This window comes from Pteropus alecto, unplaced genomic scaffold (genome assembly GCF_000325575.1).
Source record: "Pteropus alecto unplaced genomic scaffold, ASM32557v1 scaffold22, whole genome shotgun sequence".
NCBI lineage: Eukaryota > Metazoa > Chordata > Mammalia > Chiroptera > Pteropodidae > Pteropus > Pteropus alecto.
The window spans coordinates 11,998,265-12,005,960 of record NW_006434839.1 but is presented as its reverse complement, the minus strand read 5'-3'; the positions used below and the strand labels follow the sequence as shown (position 1 = coordinate 12,005,960).

Sequence of the window (7,696 nt, the reverse complement as noted above, 5' to 3'; positions counted from 1 at the left end):
AATTTACTCAACTTATCTATTGGCCAGAATGAGTGATTACATTCTCAAGTACTATGAACAACTACAATTTTAAATTGTCTTCTTCTGCTTTTCAGGTTTAACTTAATTTTCTTTCCCCAGTGTATTTATTAAACCATCAAAGACCTAAAAATACTTCTGGCATATTGTCTTCTTTTACTTTCTAACAATCATTATTTTTTTTTAACATGGGAGAATTATGATTAATTTTCCTTCTTTATATTTTTATATGATTTCCAAAGTTTCTTATTTTCTATAAAGATTCTTTTTAAAGAACCAGAAGCTAAGAGAACCACTTGAAATACCCATCATGTGGAAGGCAGAGCTAGGAATTTTCCCAATGATCTAACCTCCACGGCAATCAGGCAGGTGTCTCAGTTTCTGTTTTACAGATGAGAAATGGGGGCTCTGCTGTTTAAGCACAGTCTCCCTGCTGGCCCAGGGTGCCCTGGAATTAAGCCCAGGACAATGCCCAGGTTTCCAGCTGCCTGACATGCCTCACCTGCTGCAGCTCCTAGTGGGCCCAGGGGCAGCTTACAGAGAAGGTCACTGACAAAACACAGCTGTGTACAGCTTCCCCAAGAGCAAGGCCTTATTTTGCTTTCTAAACTCTTCATATCTCCCTCCAAAAGTAGAAAACTGTTTTTCCTGGCGAGAAACAGAGGCTTCTTTGTTATGAAGGCTCAAGGCTCCATTCTGAAGAGATGTTATCCACGTGCCCAGCTCCATATGCCTGTGCTTTCTCTCTCTCTGAGCCCACGGTATCTTCTGTCCTGCTTCCTGGTTTGGCAATTTGTCAGGCTGTGAGCAGAACAAGGCAGACCTGCACACCCTGCCCCTTCCTCCTTGGTCTCTTCCCTGGATCCTAAAATAAATGAGCTGTGTGTGCTGGCCCCCTACTCAACCCAAGGGCAGGGAGTGGGAGGAGCAGCAAATATTCCACCTATGTGAACAATCAGGAATATCTGGCAGCACATTTGATCTTTCGTAACTTTATTTCAGTCAAATCAGGGCCACCTGGCAGCTGGGAGGCCCATCGTACCCTAAGCCGGTTTCCAGGTACTGCCTTGGTGAGGGGTACCCAATCCTTCAGCTGCTTCTGTCTAGGTAGGTCCCTGGTGACATTAACCGCAAACTCTAATGGAGGCAGAGGTGGAATTGTCCTGGGCTTAATTCCAGGGTGCCCAGGCTCTCCATCACTTCCTGTTCCCTCCCAGAAGCAGAAACAGAAAGTCACTAAGATGGGGTCGTGGCAAGTTAGGGATGGCCAGGATCAGAATGTGCTACTTGGATCACGACTTTATCCTCCAGCACCACAGTTCCTAACTTACAAAACAGAACTACCTAGGGACTTTTATCTAGGAAAAGGGAGAAGAGGACATGGAGAATGGCACATGACACACGAAATAACAATGGGAATAGCCTAGGTTTTTTTGATTTAGATTCTTTAACTCTTTCTGCAGTCACATGAGAACTGCATGTTCAAAATAGTTGGAGAAATACTGTGTTAAATAAATATAAACAGATTAAGTTATTGCAGGCCTCCTTAGATCCTTAAATGGGCTCAGACTGGGAAGGGTTATAATGAAAAGTGTTTCATAAAGATAGTCAACTATAAACACAGGATTCCATAGACATTAGGCTTCCAATGAACATACTTTGAGAAGTGTTGCTCCAGGGTAAGGCCATAAGGATCCAATGAAGACAGAAGAGTAAGGCCCAAAATATACTCTTCCCACCAGCCTTTAGACACTATCTTCAATACTGCAATATCAGATCAAACGAGGTCGTAGTCTCCTGTCCGGACTTCAGCAAGAATTCATGGTATTTTTCCACGTGCTGGCCAAAGCCCGTGGAAGAGAATCCTGCTTGGAAAAAAGTTATACTTTCTGGAGTCGAAGGTATTTAAGTGCTAGAAGAGGGATTGCCTCGCTGCTATAAAATGGGGCCAATCCTGGCTCATTCAGGTGCTCTGGTTCCCTGAGGCTGCTGAGCCATCATTGTCTCCCTTGGGGATCAAGTGAGACTCTACCTCGATTTCCTCCCAAGTTTCTGGAGAGATAACTTCCTCATCTGTAGACCTTAAGTGCACTGAAAAACCCAAGAGGGGAGTCAGTATGGTCACCATCTTCTGGGACTCATAGAAAAGAACAGCCCCATCCCATTCTTTGCTGCAAAGAATGGTTGGTCTGGGAACAACTGCTTCTTGATCCACAAAGGATGATGGGAGGGCTGCTTCTCAAGGTTTCCAGAAATGTTCTCATTCTTGGCCTTCTTTGAGTCACTGTCAACTTGAGATTGATCAGCATTTTCCTCAAGTGATTCAAACATGACACCATGAGTTCTTGGCTTCTTTAACCCCGTTTTTAACGGTGGCCAGAGAATGCTTGGTTTTCTAGAGGAGAACTCATGAACTGCTGCACAGAGTCTGGAATCAGGGGCAGAGAGCCTGGGGCTCACGCTGTCCTGAAAGTAGTCGCTATAGGGCTGTTGACTGGATAGGGGCACCTCTTGGCAAGGCTGCAGTGCTGTGACAAAGGAACGAAGCTCAGAATAGGAGGCATGGTCAGAGTAAGGGATGATGTGGATAGCGGGGTGGGAACTGTGGATTTTCCTGCTTGTGGGAAGCACAGCAATGCTAGCTTGGGTCTGGTTCCAATGCAGCATGGCAGGATGGCAGATATTCTTATGGTCCATGGCATGGATGCAGCCAGCCTTCTCCTCTGCTGCAAACACATCTGCCAAGCCCAACAGCTGCATTGACTCCAGGCACCGAGGACTCAATATCACCCAGGTCTGAAACTCCTGGGCTAGCTGCTCCAATAGTGACTCTTTTCCCAGACTATAGAGTCCAATCTTTACGCTATGTTGTGGGTGCTTTCAAATGAGCTTGACAATCTGGCAACATCTTCTTGTTGGGAAGAAAGAACCAGAGCTGGGTTGCAATTGGTGTTGTCTAGGTATAAGGTATGGATCTCTTTCCCCTTTTCAGGGCTGGCTCCTTTTGCATAGACAGGTATACACCCCAAAATCACCCACAGGATGGTTCCAAAGTATCCTTTAAAGAGAAACATGACAAAGCCAGGGCAGTGATTGGCACTCATCAAGATTACAGTCGTGGTCTCTCACCCAACTTCATCTACAGGCAGGACATGGCTCTCACTACCGCCAGGGCTCAGATCCACTGCATAGATACCTGCAGATGATGATGTAAGAGGAAAGTGATGGTCAGGATGCAGTAAAGGGGCCAGGCTCAGGTGCTACACAGCCCTACAGTGTGGTCTGAGTGCATGAGAAACAGAAGAGCCCTTCAGAAGCAGCTGGGTGCAGGCCCCAAAAGTCCACGATTAGCATATAAGGGCTGGAGACTCGGTTCATGGTGATGGGATTGGAGGCACCAATGGGATCTTCATGGGAACAGAGTACCTGTGTGAGCCTCTTACAACAACACTGAAAAGAAGTCACGCTGGGGCAAGAACAGGGCCAGAGACCCCAAGGGAAAGCCAGCCCAAGAGAGGAATTAGTAGTAGAGTGGGCAGAAAAGGGAAGAGACTGATCGTGTTCACGGGAGGTGGCAGAGATGGGGGGAGTCTTGGGGGTGGAATCGCAATCATGGAAGCCTTTGGCCGGAAAGCCATTCCCACCCACACGCAGGACTTGCCAAGACAGAGGATTGAGTGTTTCTTGTGGGCAGGATATGGACCACAGGAAAGAGATTTAAGATAACAAAGCGATAAAGGATGAGACAGGATCATAAAATAATCAGGAACTTCTAGATCAGAGCTGCTGATTCTTATGGAAAGATTAGCCTCAGAAATGGGAAGACGGCAGATCCTGTCTTCCTCTCTTCCTTGCATTTTCCTTCCCAACCTTTCTTTCCTTCCTCCCTTTTTATTCCTTTCATTTATCCTCTTACAATTGCTATTTTAGTACCTCTATAGTATCAAGTGTTGTGACATAGATAAGGGATTTAATCTGAATAAAACAAAAGGTAAGATCTGACAACAGACAAGAGGGAAAGGAGACCAATAGTGGCGAAGAATCTGGCAGCAGCATCTCTCATGGGTTTATGATAGCTACTCTATTAGCCACAGATAAGAAAATGAACTCTGGTGTGTCTTACGTGGAAAACGAGTGTGTTGAAATTGTGGGGCTACCTCACAGAATCTACACGAAGGCCAGATGCAGGCTATAGCAAGAACCAAGCAAGGCGGAGCCGAGACAACACGGAATCACCAATGGCCATCGCTGCTTCTGCAGCCAGCATCACTTCTAGTCATTCTTTTGTTGCCAGAAACTAGTACTCTGAACTCTTGTCACCACGCCCCTGTGGACTTTCCATCTATTGCAGAGGCCATAAAAAAATCCTTCATTAACCCTTCCTTTTGCTTCACTCCCTCAAGAATCAGACAGGGTCACCTGACTGGTCATGCTCAGGTCGTATAGGACCTGAGGGGAAAGGAACGGCTAGCCTCTCTTCAGCTTCTGTGTGGGGAAGTGGATCTGTTCTTTGTCTTTGTTTGGATTCCCACACTTAGGGGTATGAATCCTGGTTGTTCTAAAAGTCAAATATTCACTAGATGCATTTCTAGAAGAGGACGCTGCATGGTGTGGAGGCAGAGGAAGTGGCTCTGGCTACCGGGCTCTTGTTCACACCTCTGCCTTCAGTCACTATGTGACTTTGTATAAATCATCCATACTCTCCAGACCACTTCTCATTTCTCTGTAAAATGTGGCTATTGTTTCCATATGTTTGTCCATCACTGAGATTCTCTAGGTATGTCTGATAGCTAAAGAAATAGATCAGTAAACCGAGTCATACCCAAGTTTGCAGCATTTAGCACTTGTGACCTTTTTTGGAAAACCCTTAGGGGATAACATAGATCAGAATATCCTCTCTCTGTATTATAAAGATAGAAGAATACAAATGAGAAATGGTAAAGGTCAGAGATATATACACTGGACAAATGAACTGAAGTGAGACTCAGAGAGACAATGTGCCAACACCATGGTTATGTTTATACTTATGCTCCTGGAAAAAAAAAATGGGGGCGGGGGAAATGCCAGGAAAACTAGATTTCCCTCTTAACAAACAATTCAACAGAAACAGGGAAAATAATATGATATAAAAAGCAGAGTATGTCAAGTCAACACAAACACACAAACATCAGCTGGAGGTAACAGGCTAAATATAATTCAGGTTTCTGTTCTACAGAGGTGTCTCCAGAGCTGGGAAGTTCAGTAAAGACTGGCACAGACTACAAATGATCGTGCGTGACTCATCTTCGTGACATTATCAACGAAGGCCATAATGTAAAGCATCACGAACAAATGCTGAAAGGTCAAATGCCCAGGATGTTTTTAATAATAAGTGTTAGGAGAGAGGGAGGGCTCCTGCTTCATTGGTTTCTTCCCTACAAACTTCACGTGCATGCAGTTCTTTCCCAGTCTTAAAAACCAACAAACAACGTTTTCTTTAGCTTGTCTCCTCAAATTTCCACTTTATGGTTCTTTTTTTCTCCTTTTCAAGGACAAAATCTTGAACTATTAATCCATATTTCTGACATAACCATTAATCCTCTACGAACTGTGTTTTATCTCTACTATTCATCCATTCTTTTATTTACTCAACATATATTTATTGGGCATTTACTGTGTTTCAGACATTGTTTTAGTTACTGGAGACACACCACTGCTTTTTTATAGGTTACCCTGGGTAGAGAAAATAAATAAACAACAGAGAAAATGCTAATAATAAAGAAGAAAATATTGTGGTTATACAGAGAAATAAAACTGGGTGGCCACTCCCGACTGAGTGGTGAGAAAAGGTCTGTATGAAGTGACGCCTCATAAGCTGTGTGTGTTGTATTGTGAGTGATGGGGAAGTGCTGTGTGGAAGCCATGAAAATATGGATAAGGCTACTAAAGTCATCCATGCAAGATATTGTGTTTTTTTGGACAAGGAGACTAATACTTGGGATGGTGAGTAGTAAAGGAATTTATGATATATTTCAGATATAAAAGGCTTCTGAACTTAATATATGATCTATCAGATGACATAAAGTAGGAAAAAGTGCAATCAAATTGACTCCTGGACTTTTGATGTGAGGAACTGTGTGGATATTGTCGGGATGTTAACTAACAAAGGCGAGATGCAGGGAGAACAAGATTGTGGGTGGCAGATGGAGCACAAACAAATCAAAATTCTGTTTTGGATATGGTAAGTTTGGCATGCCTATTAGCCACCAGCTAGCTCTAGCAAGTTAATAATTTGGTAATTTTATATTAATTTTATAGATACAGCTTACAAGTCCTTCGCACATGAATGACATTATAAACCCATGATACTAGACAATATTATCTAAGGACAAAGAATATAGACATCCTTGCTTTACGGTGCTTCACCTTATTGCACTTCACAGATGTTGCATCTTTTACAAATTGAAGGCAAGACCCTCCACCGGCAAAAAGATTACAACTTGCTTTATTGTGATACTGGATTTATTGTGGTCATCTAGAAATGAGCCTGCAGTGTCTCTGAAGGACACCTCTAAAAAGAAATGGAAAAGTAGCCAAGACCAAATCTTGGGTACATTTTTATATTTATACTTCAAATAGAGGAGGTAGGACCCATAAAGAAGACTGAGAAAGAGCACTCGGCGAGATAGGAGGAATAAGCAGAGAGCGTGGGATCGCAGAAGCCAAGAGGAGGAGCAGTTAGCTGTGTCGAAGGCCAATGAAGTTCAATTAACAGAGTGCAGCAGAGTAACCACTGGATTTGACAACACCCAGATTATCCGTAGCCTTCGTTAGCATACATGTTAATGCCCTCATTAGAACACTCGCAGAAGAGGGATACAGAGGAAAGCCTAATCGGGCTGAGTTGAGGAGAAATTAATAGATAAATAAGTGAGAGTAGTAATTACAGGCACCTCTTTCTAGATGTGTTTGTCCGTGAAGAGAAAACAAAGAAGGGTATGAACCGCAGGGAGCTGTGTCATTATTAGTATGCCTCCTTAGGGTGAGAACTTCTAACCCTATCTAAGCCTTTTCCTATCAATATTTCATTGTTGATACTCTCCAATATTTTATTCGCAGACTCTTCATGAATGATTTTACTCATTTCGATTGCTATGATGAATATATACACTTAATTCCAGCTACCTCCATTAATCTAAACATAAATGTCTCACAAAGCCCTCAAATATAAGAATCTTTCTCTAGACAACCTCAGACTGGCTCTCTTTTGTGTGTTCCTGCCCACAGGAAACACTCAGTCCTCTGTCCTGACAAATCCTAGGAGTGACATGATGCCTCCTCATTTCCAGCTGGACAGATTCTCTTTTGTCTTGTTAGTTATAAGTGGCCAGCTTATCTCTCAGCAGACCAGAAGAGGAAGAACAGAATGACTGACAGTAGTAACTGACCCTGATTTTCATGAAGAGGTAAACCTGCTGCTGTATAATAGAGGCTGTGTGGAATATAGAACCCAGGGACTCATTCCCTAGGGAACCTCTTGGTGCTTTTATACCTGGTGATAACCATAACTGGCTGACTGCAGCAACAGCTCACACAGAGTCATGCTCATCAAAGCCTCAGATGCCTCGGGGATCAAAAGCTGAGTTCTTGTAGAAAATGAGGGGAGCTTATGATGATTGGTAGAGAAGATGGAAAATAT

The 7,696-nt window shown here is 43.4% G+C and overlaps 1 pseudogene; it reads right to left on the bottom strand.

Moving 5' to 3' along the window:
* Positions 1–1,776: 1,776 nt before the first annotated feature.
* On the bottom strand, positions 1,777–3,028 carry LOC102889652 (annotated as a pseudogene).
* Between the last annotated feature and the right edge of the window lie 4,668 nt (positions 3,029–7,696).